At 45.8% G+C, this 22,294-nt stretch overlaps 1 protein-coding gene across 3 annotated transcripts in view; it reads left to right on the top strand.

The window, feature by feature from the left end:
* Nucleotides 1-99: 99 nt before the first annotated feature.
* The window catches only part of LOC126473599 (activated Cdc42 kinase Ack), a 516,119-nt gene continuing 493,924 nt past the window's right edge, over nucleotides 100-22,294 (top strand). For all 3 annotated transcript variants that reach the window (XM_050100753.1, XM_050100752.1, XM_050100754.1), the window contains exon 1: nucleotides 100-553. The gene's annotated coding sequence lies outside the window, so the exon portion shown is untranslated. The remainder of the gene's footprint in view (nucleotides 554-22,294) is intronic.

The following is a 22,294-nucleotide window of genomic DNA, read 5'->3' as shown; positions in this document are numbered from 1 at the left end:
AGCGTGAGCAGGAGTCACTATTTACGTCGTTTCGTCAGAGGATACCTGTTCTTGATACAGCCACGGCCGCTTCCATCAGGTTGTAACTTGCTTGCTAATGTCTTTGGAATCGGAACTGATTTGATTTGTCTAATTGAATAATGACATACTTGTTAAAAGCGCAGACAAAAGTCAAGCCAAAATAAGCGGTGGAATGTGTGATAGTATTTATGTGACATTGTTTCAGCCAAAATAAGCGGTGGAAGGTGTGAGAGTATTTACAAGACATTGTTTCAAAGTATCTGTCATTCAGATGCGCCTTGAAAAGGATGTCCGTCTGGAAAAAGAGGAATTTCAGTTCTTAAACCGTAGCAGAGCGGAAGTAGACAAACAAGTATAATTTATTAAAGAGCAGTCGTGAAACTGCTTTTGATTACACTTAGTTTCCAATGTCCTGCATAGTTTTGTATTTTTCCTGAAGCAACTATGACAGTACAAAGGCAACATTACGTGCCAACTTACGTGTGTTGGTAGGCTGAGGAAGACGTTTGAAGACTGGAGGAGGAATAATTTGGTGAGTTTATATTTAAGCTCTGTTTGAAATTAAGCTTCAAGATACACAGTATCAGCGTGGTAAACGGACAAAATAAATCGACATACAAAGAATTTATTGGATAAGATATGTAGGAATATGTAATACTGCGATTCGTACCTGTCATGTAACGCTGTAATTTTGAAAACGTATTTATTTGCCTTTCAAACTTAGTCCTAAAGCATCGTACAGTAATGATTAAGTTAGTGTGGGCCGGAGTAATTTACTTAATTATGGCTGTATTGGTGGCTACTAGTAAGCAATTCCTTGTATTTGCAATTGTTCCTGTAGGCGTACCCTCCCGCATTGATTGATTGACAACGTTGTGCTAAATATTCAGACGCGATGAAAAAGAATCGTATTGTAAATTTACTAGAGAAATATTGCGAAGTTAGAGAGCCCAACGCTTCGAAGTCCGCAGTAGACACTCAAACACCTCCAACTTCACTTCCACTCCTCTTGTTGAATAATGTTGATGGTAGCTGTATATTCAGTTCAACTCATTATTTGTTGTTTGCACAAATAATCGTTTTCAGCATTGCCTAAGTTAGCATTGTTTTGCCCATCCCACTCCATTAAATTTTCTGTGAAACCTAAATTAATTGATTCCACAATTCCCCCCTTTTATCGATCATAATTGTGGCCGGAATTCATTATTTCCACAATTATGCAGTTTTTCCCAGTGCTTGTCATTAGCTATCAGAGAAGGAACAGTGGGTTTGTAAAGACTGCCGTTAAGATCCTGGCCAGTTGCTATGTTGTTTGGCATATTTTTATTTTGTTATATAGAAGTAAAAGATAGCAAAAGGCAGGCTGAAATTTTAAATTCCATGTTTAATAAATCGTTCACATGGGAGAATGGTATAAACTACTGTCATTTGACTATCGCACAGTCCTGTATCGAAGCCATAGGGTCTCAGATATGTGACTGGCTTGAAGACTTCTTAAGTAATAGAGCCCAGTATGTTGTTCTTGATGATGAGCATTCATTGGAGACAGGGGTAACATCAGGAGTGCCCCAGGCAAGTGAATACATAAATGATATGGCTGACAGGTGGACAGCATTCCAGCAGTTCTTCATTGATGATGCTGTGGTGTACAGGAAAGTGTTGAAGATAAGTGACTGTAGTTTGATACCAGATAAAATTTCTAGTTGGTGTGATGAATGGCAGCTGGCTCTTAATGTATAAAAGTGTAAGTTAATGTGGATGAGTAGGAAAAATAAACCTGTAATGTTCAGATACATCATTAATAGTGTCCTTATTGACACAGTTACATCATTTAAATATATAGGCATAACGTTGTGAAGCAATGTGAAATTGAATGAGCATATGAGGATTGTTGGAGGGAAGGCGAATGGTCAACTTCGGTTTATGGAGAGAATTTTAGGAAAGTGTAGTTCACCTGCATATAGGATCCTAGTGTGACCTACTCTTGAGTATTTCTAGACTGTTTGGGATAGACACCAGGGCAGATTGAAAGAAGACATCAAAGCAATTCAGAGGTGATCTGCTAGATTTGTTACCAGTAGATTCGATCAGCATCCAAGTGTTATGGATATGCTTTGGGAGCACAATTGGGAATCCCTGGAGGAAAATGACATAGATTTTCAAGAACACTACTGAGAAATCTTTAGAGTACCAGCATTAGAAGCTGACTACAGAACGATCCTACTGCTTCCAACATACATTTCTCGTAGGGACCATGAAGATAAGATGTTGTTGTTGTTGTGGTCTTCAGTCCTGAGACTGGTTTGATGCAGCTCTCCATGCTACTCTATCCTGTGCAAGCTTCTTCATCTCCCAGTACCTACTGCAACCTACATCCCTCTGAATCTGCTTAGTGTATTCATCTCTTGGTCTCCCTTACTATTTTTACCCTCCACGCTGCCCTCCAATGCTAAATTTGTGATCCCTTGATGCCTCAGAACATGTCCTACCGACCGATCCCTTCTTCTAGTCAAGTTGTGCCACAAACTTCTCTTCTCCCCAATCCTATTCAATACCTCCTCATTAGTTACGTGATCTACCCACCTTATCTTCAGCATTCTTCTGTAGCACCACATTTCGAAAGCTTCTATTCTCTTCTTCTCTAAACTATTTATCATCCATGTTTCACTTACATACATGGCTACACTCCATACAAATACTTTCAGAAACGACTTCCTGACACTTAAATCTATACTCGATGTTAACAAATTGCTCTTCTTGAGAAACGCTTTCCTTGCCATTGCCAGTCTACATTTTATATCCTCTCTACTTCGACCATCATCAGTTATTTTACTCCCTAAATAGCAAAACTCCTTTACTACTTTAAGTGTCTCATTTCCTAATCTAATTCCGTCAGCATCACCCGACTTAATTAGACTACATTCCATTATCCTCTTTATGCTTTTGTTGATGTTCGTCTTATATCCTCCTTTCAAGACACTGTCCATTCCGTTCAACTGCTCTTCCAAGTCCTTTGCTGTCTCTGACAGAATTACAATGTCATCGGCGAAGCTTAAAGTTTTTACTTCTTCTCCATGAATTTTAATACCTACTCCGAATTTTTCTTTTGTTTCCTTTACTGCTTGCTCAATATACAGATTGAATAACATCGGGGAGAGGCTACAACCCTGTCTCACTCCTTTCCCAACCACTGCTTCCCTTTCATGCCCCTCGACTCTTATAACTGCCATCTGGTTTCTGTACAAATTGTAAATAACCTTTTCGCTCCCTGTATTTTACCCCTACCACCTTCAGAATTTGAAAGAGAGTATTCCAGTTAACATTGTCAAAAGCTTTCTCTAAGTCTACAAATGCTAGAAATGTAGGTTTGCCTTTTCTCAATCTTTCTTCTAAGATAAGTCATAAGGTTAGTATTGCCTCACGTGTTCCAACATTTCTACGGAATTCAAACTGATCTTCCCCGAGGTCCGCTTCTACCAGTTTTTCCATTCGTCTGTAAAGAATTCGCATTAGTATTTTGCAGCTGTGACTTATTAAACTGATAGTTCGGTAATTTTCACATCTGTCAACACCTGCTTTCTTTGGGATTGGAAGATAATATAGGCTACGTGAAATTAGGGCTCATATGGAGGCATATAGATAGTCAATTTTTGCTCGCTCTGTCTGGGAGTGGAACAGGAAAGGAAATGACTAGTTGCAGTACAGGGTGCCCTGTGCCACGTACTATATGCTGGCTTGCGTAATATGTATATAGATATAGTCTTATCAGTAGAGATGAGATCTCTGGAGTGATCTCACTTTGAAATGTTTCGTACTCAATACTTTACGTGCACTTTTTAGTAAGGGTTCAAGTATTTGTTAGAGGCTTGGATGTTTGACAGGAAGTACTTTACATTGATACGTTTATGCTTAGTGTTTTGTCTGTGCCACAGGCTGTCCTGTGGAATATGGATGACATTGTGAAGACCTTAGGGTCATTCCATGTCAAGTCATCCAGACCTTGACATCCATTATCTAGTTGTGAACAGAGATTTTGTGTACTGCTTTTATATCTAATATCATGAAATTTTGCCAATTTTTATTGCTTTATGTACATTCTGTTGGTAGCAATTGCTGAAAATGGGATGCAATGTGTTACTTCAAAGCAAACTAAAGATCTGAAAATTGGCTACAGTTTTTAAACAAAATATGGTATGCTGACAGGTTTTTCCCTGAACGTCCTTTCAGACATGTAGTTTCTGAAAACATGTTCGAATTGTCCAATTAGATTTTTGTAAATTAATTTTATTTAGTTTTATTTTTAAATTAGAAAAATATTTTGAACAATATATATATATATATATATATATATATATATATATATATATATATATATATATATATATTTTTTTTTTTTTTTTTGGTGGATGGATATGTGTGTGCGTGCGCGAGTGTATACCCGTCCTTTTTTCCCCCTAAGGTAAGTCCTTACCCTCTCCCTTAAGACCCACTTCCTTTCGTCTTTCCCTCTCCTTCCCTCTTTCCTGATGAGGCAACAGTTTGTTGCGAAAGCTTGAATTTTGTGTGTATGTTTTTCGTTTGTGTGTCTGTCGACCTGCCAGCACTTTCATTTGGTAAGTCACATCATCTTACATTCCACGTGGGAAAAATATATCTAAAAACAAAGATTCTGTAACTTACCAAACGAAAGCGTTGTTACGTTGCTAGAGACAATAACAAACACACACACATTTCAAGCTTTTGCAACCCACGGTTGCTTCATCAGGAAAGAGGGAAGGAGAGGGAAAGGCGAAAGGATGTATGTTTTAAAGGAGAGGGTAAGGAGTCATTCCAATACTGGGAGCGGAAAGACTTACCTTGGGGGGGAAAAGGGACGGGTATACACTCGCGCACACACACACATATCCACCCGGACATATACAGACACAAGCAGATATCTCACTTTCGATAGATTGATTCTTTCATGAAATATTAAAGCAGGTTATGCAGTTATCACAGTCAGACCTTATATTTTGCACCCAATTTTCCTGCTACCAGTGTCATCGTTACAACCACACTCTAGAGTCCTGTCGAGACCCAGCCAAATGCGTAACCTGTGTTAGGGATGCTCACGAGGACGATTGTCCACCTCCTTCTCACCGCTGTATCAACGGCTGTGGCGACCATGCTGCCTCCTCCTTGAGATTGTCCCCTGTGTCTCAATGAGTGGGCTGTCCAGGAGATGTGGGTATAGGAAAAAATGCCTTACCCAGTCGCTTACAAGCTACTGGCTAATTGCATTCCCTGCGTTCCAACATCCGGCACTTAAAGTACTGTTCTTGCTACATCTTGCTCCACGAAGGACATGGACTCACAGATATTCAACCTCAATTTCAGCCCTGCGGTTGTGAAATTATCCAGTGTCATCGTAGCATCTCCGTCTCCTCGTCCAGCTGGGCAAAAAGCCACCAAACCTTTGCCTCACAGAGCGAAGTCACCATCTACATGACCGGCAGGGCAAAAAGGACAGAAGGAATACTCCTGTGAAGGCTTCCAACATCTCTCCAACCAACAAACATCCGAGTCTTTCTCTGCCAACTGGAAAGGCTCCAAGAAGTCAAACAAAGGCAAACTGTTTTCTTCTTTGCCGGCTTGGAGAACTTCTTTGACTGTGTCACCATGTGATACCCTCACCTGGCCAACCTTCTACATCTACATCCATACTACGCAAGCCACCTGACGTTGTGTGGCGGAGGGTACCTTGAGTCCCTGTATTGGTTCTCCCTTCTATTCCAGTCTTGTATTGTTCATGGAAAGAAAGATTGTCGGTATGCCTCTGTGATTTTATCCTCGTGGACTCTTTGCGAGATATACGTAGGAGGGAGTGATATACTGCTTGACTCCTCGGTGAAGGTATGTTCTCAAAATTTGAACAAAAGCCCGTACCGAGCTACTGAGCATCTCTCTTGCAGATATTCCACTGGATTTTATCTATCATCTCCATAACACTTTTGCGATTACTAAATGATCCTGTAATGAAGCATGCTGCTCTCCGTTGGATCTTCTCTATCTCTTCTATCAACCCTATCTGGTACGGATCCCACACCGGTGAGCAGTATTGAAGCAGTGGGCGAACAAGTGTACTGTAACCTACTTCCTTTGTTTTCAGACTGCATTTCCTGAGGATTCTTCCAATGAATCTCAGTCTGGCATCTGCTTAACCGATGACTAATTTTATATGGTCATTCCATTTTAAATCACTCTAATGCCTGCTCCCAGATAATTTATGGAATTAACTGCTTCCATTTGCTGGCCTGCTATATTGTAGCTAAATGATAAAGGATCTTTCTTTCTATGTGTTTGCAGCACATTACACTTGTCTACATTGAGATTCAGTTGCCATTCGCAGCACCATGCGTCAATTCGTTGCAGATCCTCCTGCATTTCAGTACAATTTTCCATTGTTACAACCTCTCGATATCCTATAGCATCCTCCACAAAAAGCCACAGCTATCTTCCGATGTTATCCATGAGGTCATTTATATATATTGTGAATAGCAACGGTCCTACGACACTCCCCTGCGGCACACCTGAAATCACTCTTACTTCAGACGACATCTCTCCATTGAGAACGACCTGCTGCACTCTGTTATCTAGGAACTCTTCGATCCAGTCACACAATTGGTCTGATAGTCCATATGTTCTTACTTTATTCATTAAACGACTTTGGGGAACTGTATTAAACACCTTGCGGAAGTCAAGAAACACGGCATCTACCTGGGAACCCGTGTATATGGCCCTCTGAGTCTCGTGGACGAATAGCTCGAGCTGGGTTTCACACAGTCATCTTTCGAAACGCATGCTGATTCCTACAGAGTAGATTTCTAGTCTCCAGAAAAGTCATTATACTTGAACATAACCTTCATGTCGCCGGTGTACACCATCAACTGTTTTTCTGCCTTATCGACAGAAGAACGCTGATGCCTCAGTAGATCTGATGGAAGAGGAGCCCCCAGCCTCTGTGCCCTGTAACAGTGAGTTTTTGAAGGTTGGCACTTGGCATCCATCGAGTGACACCCTTTCATTTTTTTTTCTCTCTTCCCTTCTCTTCATTTTTTTTCCACTTTCTAGGTCCTATCACGTGTCTTACCTGGCAACTCGCTGGATGTTGCTCCTCAATGTCCTATGTGCTCTCAGGGGGAGTAGATTGTACCACCCTTTTCATGTTGTGCCAGTCCTTTGTCCATTCAAAACTAGATTATGTGTGTTTTATTTATGCATCTACACGTCCGTCCCTCTTACGCTGTCTCAATATTATCCACCATCGTAGCATCCGTTTGGCCACTGGCGTCTTCTAAACTAGCTCAGTTGAGTATCTGTATGCCACCCATCCCGTGCCGCCTCCTTTGATGACTCCTTTGAACGCAAGTATAGGATTCGTCCTGTGTTATCTCCTGGAGAGCACGTTTGGCTTCTGCTCCAGCAGCTTAACTTCACGCTATCTGCTAATTTTCCGATGGATGCGAATCCTTCACCACCTTGGCTTTGTGCGGCAGCCCTTGTTCACCTTGGTTTTCATTTGCTTCCTAAGGACACTACTCCAGCCTCACTCTTTCGCCATAAGTTTCATGACCTCTGCACGGAACTTCGCAGTAGCGACTGTGTGTACACTGATGGCTCTCGGACTGACCGTGATGTCAGATGTGCCTTCGTCATTGGCACTAATATTTTTCAGTATCGGCATTCGGAACACTGCTCAGTATTTACAACAGAGATCTTTGCCCTGTACCAGGCAACTCAGTACGTCCGGCTACACAGGCTCTGACTCTCACAGTGCCCTTCAAAGCCTCTGTGTGCTGTACACCATCCATCCCTTAGTGCAGTGGGTCCAGGAAAGCTGTCACTTGCTCACTCTTCATGGAGCCACTGTGATGTTTATGTGGGTTCCTGGTCATGTCAGTCTGACAGGAAATGAGGCCGCTGATGCTGCTGTCAAGGCTGCAGCCCTTGTACCCAGCCCGCTATTCTTACATTCCCTCCAGTGATCTCTGTGTTGCCGTCTGTCAGCAGATGGCGTCACTTTGGTATTGCCACTGGTCCTCCCTTCATGGGAGTTATTACGGCTCTGCCAGTGGCTTGGACGAGCACCCCTCGGCCCTCTCACCATGAGGAAATCATTCTAGCTAGATTGCCTATTGGGCACTGTCATTTTAGTCATTGCCATTTCTTAAATGGTGCATCTCCACATTTTGTACTAATTCCATTCAACCTTTGACGGTCCACCATTTACTGACAAAATCCCTTTTTTTAACCACATAAGTTGTCGTCTGTGTTTGCTGTCTGAGCTATTGGCCATTTTAGTGAACAATACACGGATTGTCGACCACATTTTACTTTTTATCTGTTGTAGCAATATGTCGAAGGACATTTAATTTTTAGTTCAGGACTTCTGTTTCTCTGTGGTATATTTTATAGACATTTCTCAACGTCCCTGTTTTTAGCTGTCTTCTCTTCCATCAATTGGGATTAATGTGTCATTTTCAACTCCTCTCATTGTCTTCGTGTTGTACAGTTCTAACAGGGGTGCGTATGACCCTAGTTGTTTTTGCGCCCTAAAACAACAATTTTAAACTTTCAAGTCCTTCTGAATCACATTAATGCTGGTTTCTTATGCTTAAATGTTTGCCAGTAATTTGCAAACCTGTTGTGTTTAAAGCGCAAAAGGTATGGTCACACTACAATCGCATGTAACGATAATGTTACTTGTTGGAACTGTGGCTGAGCAGCTAGAGCCAAGTGCAGAATGTATGCCTCTACCGGTATATGTTAACTGCTCCATTACACATCCAGTTTGGAGCAGAATGGATGCATGTTAATTACGCTAAAGCAAAGAAATTATTTAAGCCATACAGCCTCTTGTCATTTGTTAACTCTTATGTTAACTCATTTGCTTCAGTGATGAAACAGCCCACTCTTAATGTGAGCATCTCAACATGGACAGACACCAGCAGTAAATGCCATTACTGACATCCCTTCATGTTGCTGCACATGCCAGATCACAGGCTCCAGTAAGCTTGCACCTGCCAGTGGATCAGCTTCACAGACTTGTAAGACTGGCAGCATGTTGTCATTACTCTAAGAAGACAGTCACCCACCTGCACTATTTGGTTCACTAAGTCACAGTCCTTCATGTGTTTTTACCCAGAACGGGAAAGGCACTGCTAAGAGCAAGTCAAATTCCAGTAGAATGGAAACTAAAGCAACAGTGATGAAATCCACAGCCACCTCGGGTGCTGAAAATTTGGAAATGAAAGTGGTCACTTTAAAGGACCCACCAAGTCCCACTACTCCACTTCTAACCTTGGTCTTGCTGCCAAGGTACAAGAGAAAGGAAAGACAAATGTCACCAACAGATAATGGACATACTACAGTGGAATTTAAATGGCTTCAGAAATCACATGGATGAATTAAAGCCCCTGACACACTCTAGGCCTGCATCTATGTGCCTTCAAGAAGCATTGTCCTGCAGGACTGTCACCTACATAGAAAAGTTGACCTAAAAGACAAAAGGATTAAGGGAGGAGTTGCAGTGTTCATCACTAATGCTCTATACTCCTCACATGTCACACCAACTACCACTCTACAAGCAGTTGCCTTCAGTGTACACTTTGTAATTTCAGGCTGTAGTACTCCATTTACCTCCCACCACGAGACTTACTGGATAGCAAAGCACCATTTGCAATCAACAACTAGCTTTCCCCATTGTTCCCCCTTTTAAGAGATTACAATGCCCATAGTGCTCTGTGGTACAGTAACTCAGCATGTACAGGGGTTGAGTGAAACAGAATATATTAAGATCTGTCTCTGAAAACGTGGACAATGACAATTTTTTCACAGCAACATGGCCATTCTCTGAGTTCGATCTGATGGTGTGCTCTTCTGCTCTGATGGATTTGGTCCAGTGGGTTGATGACCTCCACTCCAGCGATCACTTCCTTCTTTCTGTCTGCATAGTGCAAAGAAGAGTATTAGATGGGAGCACCTCACAAGTGGATGCTATGCAAGGCAAACTGGACATTTTTTAGCTAGCTGACTGCACTTCAGCAGCAAGATAGTGTTAGCAATTTGGATAGATCGCATTACCATCATGATCCGCTCTGTTGCTGATGTGATGAATCTGTACCAAAATTCTCAGGCCATCACAGTAGGCAACCTCTTCCATGATGGAATGATCAATGTTGTGCAATAAGGAACAGGTAGGCAGTGCTGCAAAATTTTCAAGGGCAATCCATTGGCAGGAAACCTCGGAGCCTTTTGGCTAGTGACAGCGAAATCCCAACGACAGTGAAGGAGAGTGAAAAATGATCATGGCATGAGCTTCTGAAGTCCATTAACTGGTCAGCTTCCACCAGTGTAGTATGGGAATAAGTAAGGGAGATCTTTGGAAAAAGGATGCCTTGTGCATTAGCTGCATTATGGGACAATGAACTACTGAGAGTCACACACATGAAGACGGTACAGACTGACATCGTTCAGATGTCCAATAACCAACCCTTTCCTATGTGGGAATTGAACACATTGCTATCTACAGCTCACTAGACTGTGCATGGTCTGGACTTGGTACATTGTGGCATGCTATGGGACCTTAACGTTGTATTGAATGGAGTCCCACTTGCCGTTTCACCACGGGGCTCACAATTCTTTTGTAAGATCGTGTGTGATGCACGCAGGGCCCCAATCTGTTGCAGCCCAGCCTTCCTCCCTGGGCTGCATTTCCTTCCCTTGCCTCTCCCTCCCTGTCCTTGCTTATTCCCCTCTGCCCCCTCCTTCGCCTCTCTTGGTGTTCTTACTTGCCAACCTAGCTACCACCTGGTTTCTTTTATTCCTTGCAGTTTTCTTGGCTTTACCTTCTCTCTTTCATCCTTCCTTTTTGGTTTTTTTGGACACCATTTGGGGTTTGAATGCCACTCTTAAATTTTTTATTCATAGTGTGAGCCATTTGGGCAAGAACTGCCTCTTTAGCATCTACGGCATGGATTCCTTCCCCTCTTCCTTCCCTGCTGCAGTCCTCCTCTGCTGTGCTAGATCACCAGCATGTGTAGCCAGCCTGTGTGGTGGTGCTGTTAAGTACCCATCTGGATTAGCCCCCTGACAACTCAGGAATCACAATTATGATAACAGAGCTGTTGCGTCCCCATGTATGCGTGGGAGTGGTTGCTTGTCATTCCAGAGCATCGGAACTCCCAGCAACGCCCACCGTGTTAGACAGCCCTTGTTGTAGCTGGGTGGCTCGTGCCCATGGGGAGAGCCCCTGATTGGGAGTGGGTGATACCAGGGCAAATACGTTGCACGTGAAGCGTATCATGTTCCAAAAATCTGGCTGTCTCCTAAGGCCATCTCTTTGACATAGTAACGGAATGCTACTTCATATGTCCATGTGGTCTCCCCCCTCTTCCCCCCCCCTCCCCCCTCCCCCTCCCCCTCCTCCCCCGCCCCCGCCCCCTGCAGATCCAGGGGTTAGAATAGGCTCGAGGTACTCCTGCCCGTAATAAGAGGCGACTAAAAGGAGTCCACACGTTTCGGCCTTCATGTGATGGTTCCCTGTAGACTTTGACCTCCAGTTTTCAAAATTTTCCCAAAGATCGAGGGTGCCTTACATGGTGCATAGTGTCCATCATGCACTGAGACCTCTCATATCCTTCATTGCCATGGATCTGCACTTCGTCATTCTCCAGTAGTTGGGCGAGGTCACCCTCCGGGGTGCAATTTCCTCCATTCTTTGTGCAATATCGCTTTCTGCGCTATTGATGATAATGGATTTATTAGCTTGTTTGCGCCTGATATCCAGCACAGTCGCCAGTCTGTTGTGGTGGGGCCGACATGTACCCTGTGATTGTAGCCCCCTGACCACACAGGAATCGCTCTGCTGATGCCTGCGCCGTTAACTCCCCACATATGCCAAGGAGGAGATGCCCATCACCCTGGACCATTGGGGCTTCCGACAATGGCCATCCTGCCAGGTAGTCTTTGCTGCAGCTGGGTGGCGCACATGGGCAGGGACTCTGGTCGGAGTGGGTGACATCAGGGCCATGACACGCCATGATGCGCAGTATGTCATCTCTTACCGGTGGTCAAACACCAGCAGTCTCTAAGCGGTCAAGGTCTAACTTCAGTGCTAAGAAATATGACCCGAAATCAGTCAGGGTCGGTCTTGATCGAAACAGTATCCTCTGCCCAGTCACGGGCACTACTCACCTGTGACAGGCTGGGGGATGTTTCTGATTCCATCACGCCCCATAAGAGCTTAAATATGATCCAGGGCATCATATTTCACAAGGACTTTCTTTTGCAGTCTGACAATGAGCTGCGCCAATTTAGAGCGGCGAGGTGTCTATTTCATCCAGCGCGTCAACCACGGTCCGAGGGATAATCAAGTTGCCACTGGTGCCTTCATCTTGGCCTTCGAAGATGACACATTACCTGAGGAGGTCAAGGTGATGGTCTACTGCTGTGACGTAAAGCCATATCTCCCGCTCCCAATGTGGTGCTTTAAGTGCTGGAAGTTTGGCCATATGTCTTCCCACTGTACTTCCAGTGTCACCTGTCGGGGTTGTGGATGTCCTCCACATCTCAGTACTGCATGTGCACCACCTCTCACCTGTGTCAACTGCGGAGAGCACCATTTGCCTTGCTTGCCAGACTGCAGGATTCTCCAGAAATAATGAAAAAAATGGAATACAAGACCCTGGACCCATTGACCTACACAGAGAATAAGAGAAAATATGAGAGGCTACATCCAGTGCATATGACGGCAACCTATGCCGCTGGTACTGCAACGGTTCTACCATCTTCCGTTCCGCTGCGTACAGTTGCCTCTCAGAGCCGTCAGACTCCACCTGCCCCCTCGATGGTTGGGGCAGATCCCTCCCTGTTGCTCCTGCACAACCTACTTCAGGAGCAACCCCCCCCCCCCTCCCCGCCCCCCGTCGCTCCAATGGTGTTCCATTCTTTGTTTTGAACACTCCTACAGGAGTTACAGGTTGCCATTGTTTTTTACAGGTGCACTGTGCTTACTGGCCAAGGCAGGGATGTCCAAACTTTACTGTCTCAGTTCAACCTCTGCCTCTTAAATACTGGGGCCACTACACATTTCAGTGTGGCTCATGGTAGCCATTGATTTATCACTCTGCAGCCCAGGACTTCTCCCATCTATCCACTGGAGAGCACATGATGACCTGTGTGGTAGTGACCACTTCCCCATCTTCCTGTCACTCCCCTGGCGTCATTCCCACGGATGCCTACACAGGTGGGCTTTAAACAAGGCAGAATGGGGAGCCTTCACTTCTGCTGTCACTGTTGAATCTCCCCAACATGGTGCCATCGATGTTGTGATTGAGCAGGTCACTACAATCATCGCTTCTGCGGCGAAAAACGTTATCACTCCTTCTCTAGGGTGCCCCTGGCAAAAGACAGTCCCTTGGTGGTTGCCGGAAGTTGCTGTGGCAATTAAAGATCGTTGACAAGCTCTACAGTGACATAAATGGAACACTTCCCTAGAGCACAAAAAAAAAAAAAAAATAGTGTTTAAGCGGCTCCGTGCCTGCATTCGCCAGCTTATAAAACGATGGAAACAGCAGTGTAGGGAAAGGTATGTGTCGACCTTTGGGTGCCATACGTCACCTTCCCAAGTATGGACAAAGGTCAGACGTCTTTTTGGGTACCAGACCCCAACTGGTGTCCCTAGCATTAACATCAATGACATGTCATCTACAGATGCAAATGCAATTGCTGAGCACTAGCTGGAGCCTCTGCGTCTGAGAACTATGCCTCAGCCTTTCGCACCCTCAAACGATGGATGGAAAGGAGTCCTCTCGTTCACTACATGCCATAGTGAACCCTATAATGCCCCATTTACAGTGTGGGATCCCCCTCATCGCCCTTGAACATTACCTCGACACAAGTCCTGGGCCGATCCACAGTTAAATGATTAAACATCTCTTGTCTGACTACAAGAGACATCTCCTCATCATCTTCAACCAGATCTGGTACAATGGCATCTTTCCATCGCAATGGCGGGAGAGCACCATCATTCCGGTGCTCAAACCAGGTTAAAACCCACTTGATGTCGATAACTACTGGCCCATCAGCCTCACCAACTTTCTTTGTAAGCTGCTGGAATGTGTGGTGTGTCGGCAGTTGGGTTGGGTTGGGTCGGGTCCTGGAGTCACGTGGCCTACGGGCTCCATGTCAGGGTGGCTTCCGCCAGGGTCGCTCTACCATTGATGATCTAGTGTCCCTTGGGTCTGCCACTGGAAAAGGCTTTTCCAGTCACCAACATCTGGTTGCCGTCGTTTCCGACTTACATAAAGCATATGACGCAACTTAGCAACTTCATATCATTGCCGCATTATATGAGTGGGGTCTCCTGGGCCTGCTCCTGATTTTTATCCAAAACTTCGTGTTGCTCTATACTTTCCATGTCCATGTTGGTGCCTCCCATAGTTCCCCATTGTATTCAGGAGAATGGCATTCTGCAGGGCTCCCTATTGAGTGACTGAGTGTCTTTCTATCATTAGTGGCTGTTAATGGCGTAGCAGCAGCTGTAGGGCCGTCGGTCTCACCTTCTCTGTATGCGGATGACTTCTGCGTTTCGTACTGCTCCTCCAGTACTGTTGTTGCTGAGCAGCACCTATAGGGAGCCATTCACAAGCCTCAGTCTTGGGCTCTAGCCCACAGTTTCCAGTTTTCAGGCATGAAGTCATGTGTCATGCACTTTCGTCGACATCGTACCATTCATCCGGAACCAGAACTGTGGTGTCACCGCCAGACATCACACTTGCTAGGTGGTAGCTTTAAATCGGCCGCGGTCCATTAGTACATGTCGGACCCGCGTGTCGCCACTGTCAGGGATCGCAGACCGAGCACCACCACAAGGCAGGTCTCGAGATACGGACTAGCACTCGCCCCAGTTGTACGGACGACTTTGCTAGCGACTACATGGACGAAGCATTGCTCATTAGCCGAGCCAATAGTTAGAATAGCCTTCAGCTGAGTCAATGGCTACGACCTAGCAAGGCGCCATTAGTAACATTGCATGTATCTAAAGAGTCTCACTTGTATCGCCACAATCTCCAGATGTACCAAAAGGATGGATTAAAGTTAAGTATTCCAGAAGCTACGTACTTTTCTTTATAGCATTCATTACGTATCCTGTTTCAGACCTCACGCCATCCTGCTTTAGCTTAGCGCGTGCCTTTCGGCTTCCTCTCATTGTGTCTAGGCTGTCTTGTCTAGACACAACAAGAACTTTATCTTAAAGATGATCCACTCACTGTAGTGGAGACATATTGATTCTTAGGACTGGTTTCTGACACGCGATTGAATTGGCTACCTCACCTTTGTCAGCTTAAGTGGATGTGCTGGCAGCACTTCAGTGATCTCCACGGCCTGAGCAACATGAACTGGGGTGCAGATTGCTCTATGCTGCTGCCGCTCTACAGAGCTCTTGTTCAATGCTGCCTTGATTATGGGCGTCTGGTTTACGGTTCTGCAGTGCTCTCAGAGTTAAGTTTACTCAACCCAATGCACCACTGTGGCATTCGCCTAGTGATGGGAGCTTATAGTAAGAGTCTGGTGACCAGTGTCTTGGAGGAGGCCGGAGTCCCTCCATTGCAGGTTAGGCATGCGCGACTGCCCACCAGTTACATTGCACACATTCGTAGTTCTCCTGCACATCCGAATTACCATCTCCTTTTCCAACCATGGCGGTTCATCTCCCGCATCGGCAGCCCAGGTCAGGGCTTAGGATTACCGTTTGCATCCAGTCCCTTCTGTATGAACTGGAATCCTTCCTGTTACCACCTCTCCTCAAGGTTCAATCACGTATACCTCCACAGTGCACACCTAGCCCGCAGATTCTTCTGGACCTTTCACATGGCCCTAAGGACTCCATTAACCCTGTGGCTCTCCCCTATCATTTCCTCTCAATTCTTGACATATACCGGGGCCACTGACAGCTCAATGGCCACTTAGGCATTGTGTATGATCGTGGAGGACATATTGAACAGCACTCCTTGCTAGGTGGTTGCAGTGTTTTCACTGCAGAGCTGGCGGCCATATCTTGTGGTCTTGAGCACATCCGCTCATGCCCTGGCGAGTCATTTCTCCTGTGTACTGAGTCCTTGAGCAGCCTACAAGCTATCTACCAGTGCTATCCTCATCATCCTGTGGTAGCGATTCTCCAGGGGTCCAGTGATGTTTGCGTGGACCCCAGGACATGTCAGAATCCCAGGCAACGAACTTGTCAAACCGCTTCTGGAGATGGGCGTCTCCGAAACTGACTTGCATTCTGGCTTACGCTGCAGGGATTTCGGCTTTGGGAGACAGAGTGGGAAACAGTAAGCACAACAAACTGCATAACGTTAAGGATACTACGAATGTGTGGAAGTCTTTCATGCGGTCCTCTCACAGGGAATTAGTTGTCCTCTACGGGCTCCACATTGGCCGTTCGCGGCTAATGCATCGTTACCTCTTCCGTCATGAGGACTCATCTCGGTGTCGTTGTGGCTCACAAATGACAGTCGTCCACATCTTGCTGGACTGCCCACTTTTAGCCACTCTGCGGTAGACTTTTAACTTTCCCAGCAGTCTACCTTCGGTGTTGGGCGACAATGCCTCAATAGCAGTTTACGTTTTATTCCTGAGGGTGGGTTTTATCATTTAATCTAAGTTTTGGCACATTTCCTTTGCCCCCCTGTGTCCTTGACCCTAGTGCTTTAAGGGTGGAGGTTTTAATGTGTTGCAGAACGGCTGGCTTCTCCTTTTTACTGTCAGGGTCAGCCAGCCTTGGTAATCTGATCTCTTATTTTGATCTCTGTTTCTTGCATCTCTCTGTGGTTTTCTTGTCTGATTTTGTCCATTTTAATGTTTGTTGCCCTTCTGTCATTCTTCCAGCTGTGTTTTTGTATGTCTCCATTATTTTACTCCCACGTTTGTGGAATTATTTTAATCGGAACGAGGGACCGATGACTAGCAGTTTGTTCCCCCCCCTCCATCCCCCCTTTTAAACCAACCAACCAAGCCTCTCCTTCCCTGACTACATCCTGCGATGTGAGTCAGGTTCTCATGTTTGGGGTGAAACACTTTCCCCACTACCTGGGCTATGCTAGGACAGACAGGGTCACATGCACTGACACAAATTCCTTATTTTTTTCAAACTTCCTGGCAGATTAAAACTGTGTGCTGGACAGAGACTCGAACTCGGGACCTTTGCCTTTCGCGGGCAAGTGCTCTACCAACTGAGCTACCCAAGCACGACTCACACCCTGTCCTCACAGCTTTACTTCTGCCAGTATCTCGCCTCCTACCTTCCAAACTTTACAGAAGCTCTCCTGCGAACCTAGCAGAACTATCACTCCTGAAAGAAAGGATATTGTGGAGACTTGGCTTAGCCACAGCCTGGGGGATGTTTCCAGAATGAGATTATCACTCTGCAGCAGAGTGTGCGCTGATATGAAACTTGATATGAAACTTCCTGGCAGATTAAGTTTGGTGAAATGGAGTCTCTCAGTAAGATCAGGTCGTGTTCCCTGTTGATCAAAACTACTTCTGCCACACGATCCGCAGCTCTTCGTGTTTATCATCTTGGTGACATCCCTGTGTCCATTTCACCTCAGTTATCTTTGAATGTGGTCCAGGGAGTCTTTTTCATAAGGGTCTCATCCTTCAAACTGATGAGGAACTCTTTGCCAATCTGGAACAATGGGGCATTCATTTTGTTCGGTATGTGCAGAAAGTTTGTAAGGACATCAATATCGGTGCCTTTGTTCTGGCATTTGAGAAAGGTACCCTCCCAGAGGAGGTCAACATGAAGTGTTGTTGATGTTGTCGTGCCACCCGTGAAGCACTTTTGGTGCTTGTGTTTTGGGCACTTGTCTCCCAGATGTACAGCTGTCCCTCTACGTGGTGACTGTGGACACCTACCCAACGAGGCGGGACCCTGGTGTTCCGCCACCTGTGTGCGTAAATTATCACGACCTTCACTCTCCGTGGTCACCAGATTGCCTGGCTTACAAGAAAAGAAAGAAAGGTTTGTCTGTAGTAACAACACATGTTCCATAATTCCTATCTGCTACTACTCCTATTGCAAAAGTTCTGTAGGCAATAATGTCTCTGTCATAATGAGACTCCAATCCAGCAAGAGGTTCTTCATTACCTCTCACGATAGCCAACGTCATCCAAGAATTACCAGTGACAACTTCTGTAGTTGTACAAGAAAAATTTATCTTACAACCAACAAAAGAAATTGGTCCTGAAAGCAGTTGCTGTTGGGCAACCTCATTTGGTGTAAACCCAAATGTATCAACAGTCTTGTACACAGTAACACGTGAACGACGATATAGTCTCCTCCTCCTGTAAGGCATTGCTGTGTGCTGTGTGCGGCTGCCTCGACAGGAATAAGCATGCAGTTGCCTCACAAACCAAGTTATACAGTCCTCTGACGTCATAGCGATAAGCTTATCTGGGCGTGGCCGGAAGTAAGCACGCTCAGAAGCGCAATGGCATCACCGGAAGTCGAGTTTTCGAGCGGGTCGCGCTCTGTTAAAACTAGAGCGTGATCCGCCGCGGCGCTGTGGCTGCCAGGCGAAGCTCGTTCAAGAGCATAAGTCTCTAGATCGTTTATCTTACACTGAGGCTAGTCAGAAATTGGACCGACTTCAACCTGTGATGACGACTTCTACTTTTGTCTCTGTTGTGTTTTTTCTCCCTCATCCCCCTTCCTTATCTCACTCCCATCCCCCTCTCCTCTCCCAAGTGATTCCCGCACCCTGCTGTTTGGGTGCTGCTGCCCTCTGCACCCGTCCTCCTGGCGTCTCTCAGGCTGGAGGCCTGCTACCACAACTTGGCCAGGGGCACACAGTCTGTGCACATGAAGGTCTCCCACTATCTTTTGGTTCCGCATCTTGCAGATGCCAGCTCTCCCTCTGTGCTGTGCCCTCCTCAACCTATGAAAGAGGAGGTGGAGGACACCTTACTTACGGATGTCATCTCGTCGTCGTCGGTGACGGATGGTGACCTGGTGGCATAATTGGTTCCAGTCCATTTGCCTCACATTTGGATACCTTATTCAGCCCAGTCCGTGATTATTCGACGGAACTGTAATGGATTCTGTCGTCACCTCACAGGTTTACAATTCCGTATTGCTTTTTACTCGGCAACTTGCGTCATTCTCTGGGAATCTCATTTTACTGTTTCTCACTAACCGATTGTGAACTTCGCGATAGTACATTTGTGTGACAGCTCTCGGACTGTCCGTGGTGGTCGGGTTTGCCTTCGTCATTGGTACCGGTGTTTTTCGATATTGGCTTCAGGAACTCTGCTCGGTATTTACAGAAGAGCTATTTGTCCTGTATCGGGTTACGCAGTACATCTAGCGACACACGCTTTTCAGTTGTGTCATCTGCTCCAACTCTCTTGATGCCCTCGAAAGCCTCTGTCTGCTGTACACCGTTCATCCCTTTGTGCGACGGATCCAGGAAAGCTGTCACTTGCTTTCTCTTAATGGAGCCACAGTGATGTTTGTGCATTCCTGATTGTGTCGGTCTGACAGGAAACGAGGCCACTGACACTGCTGTCGAGCCTGCAGTCCTCGTACCTCAGTCAGCTAGTTCTTACATTCCCTCCGACGATCTCTTGCGTTGCTGTCTCTTAGCGGGTCGTGTTACTTCGGCTTCACCACTGGTCCTCCCTTCGTGGGAACAACCTCTGGGTTATTACACCTCTCCCAGCAGCTTTGATGACCACCTCTAGACCCTCTCGCCGTGAGATTGTATTAGCTGGATTGCATATTTGGCACTGTCTTTTTTGCCATCACCATTTCTTAAGTGGTGCTCTCCCACCACTTTGTACTGATTGCGCTCAACCTTTGATGGTCCCCCATTTCCTGACAGAATGCTCTTTTTTTAGCCACTTACGTTGTCGTCTTGTGTTTGCTGTCTGAGTTACCAGCCGTCTTAGTGAACGATGTGCGGACTGTTGACCACGTTTTACTTTTTATCTACGTGTAGTCGGTTTTAATACCTCTTTGTCTTCGTTTTCTACATTTCTGACACGAGTGTGTATGACCCTATTTGCTTTTGAACCCTAAAACAAAACAGACAGATAACCCTTTGTGTTCAGAGCCAGGTCGGCCCTTTGAGGGTTTCCGGTGGTATTTGCACATTGATCTGTATGGATATTGTTAGTATGTGGATCCCACTTCGTACCACAGTGGAAGCAGTTTCTGTCTGGATCCACTTGGACTTTGCAGTCACGATTTGCTGTCTGTACCTCCATCCTGATAGGCCACCTACATCTGCCGGCCTAACTGTCTTGCTTCAGCATTTCCCCTCTTCCTTTCTCCTCCTTGGAGGGGATTTTAATGCCCATCACACTTTCTGGGGAAGTGCTTTTTCATCTAGTCTGGGGCAATTTTTTGCGGATCACAACCTGTGCCTTGTTAGTAATGGTTCTTCTACTCATTTTAGTGCAACATATGGCACTGTCTCTGATCTTATGCTCTTCCACTCCCTTTCTTCGTTCATTACACTGGTTGTCACACGATGACCTCTGTGATAGTGACAATTTCCCTTTGATTCCCTCATTTCTTTCCCACCTCCTGATGACCATGACCACATTGCCCTTCTAGGCTTTCCATTGTGCTGATTGGCCTCTATATAACTCCGAGGCCATGTTCCCACCTTCTTTGTCAGGTTGTGTTGGTGAACTCTTCCTTGATCTATCTGACAAGAAATCCATGCTGCCAGTATTACCATTCCCCGTGCGACACCATTCGCCATCGGCCTGTTCTGTGTGGTGGTGCGTGGCCATTGCCACCGCTATCTGTGATCGTTGTCACACCTCGCAACATCTTAAGCAGCACCAGTCCTCCACCAGTTTGAATACCTATAAACATTTTCATGCCAAAGCCTGTTACTTAATCAAACAGAGAGAATGGGTGTGTTGGGAATGCTTTGCCTCCTCTCTAGGTTCTTTTGTACACTTGTGACATGTGTGCTGCACTTTGTGCCCTCCAAAGTTTTCAGCAGGAGTCTTCCATTCCAGGCCTTGCCCTCCCAGGTGGCCTCTGTACAGATCCGTCAGTTCTCACGACCCATTTTGTGACTCCATCAGCGTGAGCCTCCTATCCAGCTGCCTTTCTCCCTGTAGACAGCTGACTGAAGCTTTCCGCTTGTGTTTTACTCCTTGTGAGCTGGAATCCTACAGTGAACATTTTACTGAAGGGGAGCTTCTTCTGGCCTTCTCTTCTTCCCATGATTGAGCTTCTGGCCCTGACTCCATTCGTAAGCAATTGCTTCAACACTTTAATCCTTTACGATGACAGTATCCCTTCGAGGTGTTTAACTGTACTTAGCTCTCAGGATTTTTCCCATCTCTGTGGAGGGACAGTATTGTAGTTCCTGTCCTTAACCTGTCAAGGATCCATTATCCCTTGATATTTACTGGCCCATCAGCCTGACAAATGTCCCCTGCAAGTTACTAGATCACATGGTGGCTCGTTGGCCCAGTTGGGTCCTTGAATCTTGGGACCTTTTATATCTGTACCAGTACAGTTTCCAGGGGGGTTGGTTTCCAATCAGTCATCTGCTTCAGTTGGAAACCACAGTTCAACAGGCCTTTTCTCAGCACTGCCATCTTGTCTCTGTTTCATTCGACCTTTGTGAGGCCTACAACACAGCTTGGCACTGTCACATCCTCCTTACACCCAATTAGTGGGGTCTTCAGGGCCCCCTCCCGATTTTTATTTGCCAGTTCCTGCCCCCGGTTGGCACTGTTCTCAGCTCTCCCTATATCTAGGGCTCTGTATGAAGTGGCCTTCTTTTCCTAGTCACTATTGGTGAACTTGGGCTCTCTGCTGGACAGTTGGTCACCCCTGCTCTGTATGTGAATGATACCTGTATTAGGGCTAGCTCCCACTTGGTGGTGTCTGTGGAATGACAGCTCCAGGATGTCATATGGTGTGCTTCTACGTAGACACTCTTGTATGGTTTTCAGTTTTCTCCCCGTAAATGGAGGGTGGTGCATTTCTGTCACTGTACAACAGTCCAGCTTGATACAGAGCTCTACCTTGGTGCCCAACACCTTACTGTGATCCTTCAGTTCCATTTCTTGGGTCTTATTTTTGACAACAAGCGTACTTGGTTGCCCCATATCCGTCATCTGAAGATTGGCTGTTTTCGTAAACTCAGTGTTCTTCGCTTCCGTGCCCACACCTCTTGGGGTGCGGATCGTACAA

Source organism: Schistocerca serialis, chromosome 4, assembly GCF_023864345.2.
Source record: "Schistocerca serialis cubense isolate TAMUIC-IGC-003099 chromosome 4, iqSchSeri2.2, whole genome shotgun sequence".
In the NCBI taxonomy this organism is placed as follows: domain Eukaryota; kingdom Metazoa; phylum Arthropoda; class Insecta; order Orthoptera; family Acrididae; genus Schistocerca; species Schistocerca serialis.
This window is presented reverse-complemented; position numbering and strand designations above follow the sequence as displayed.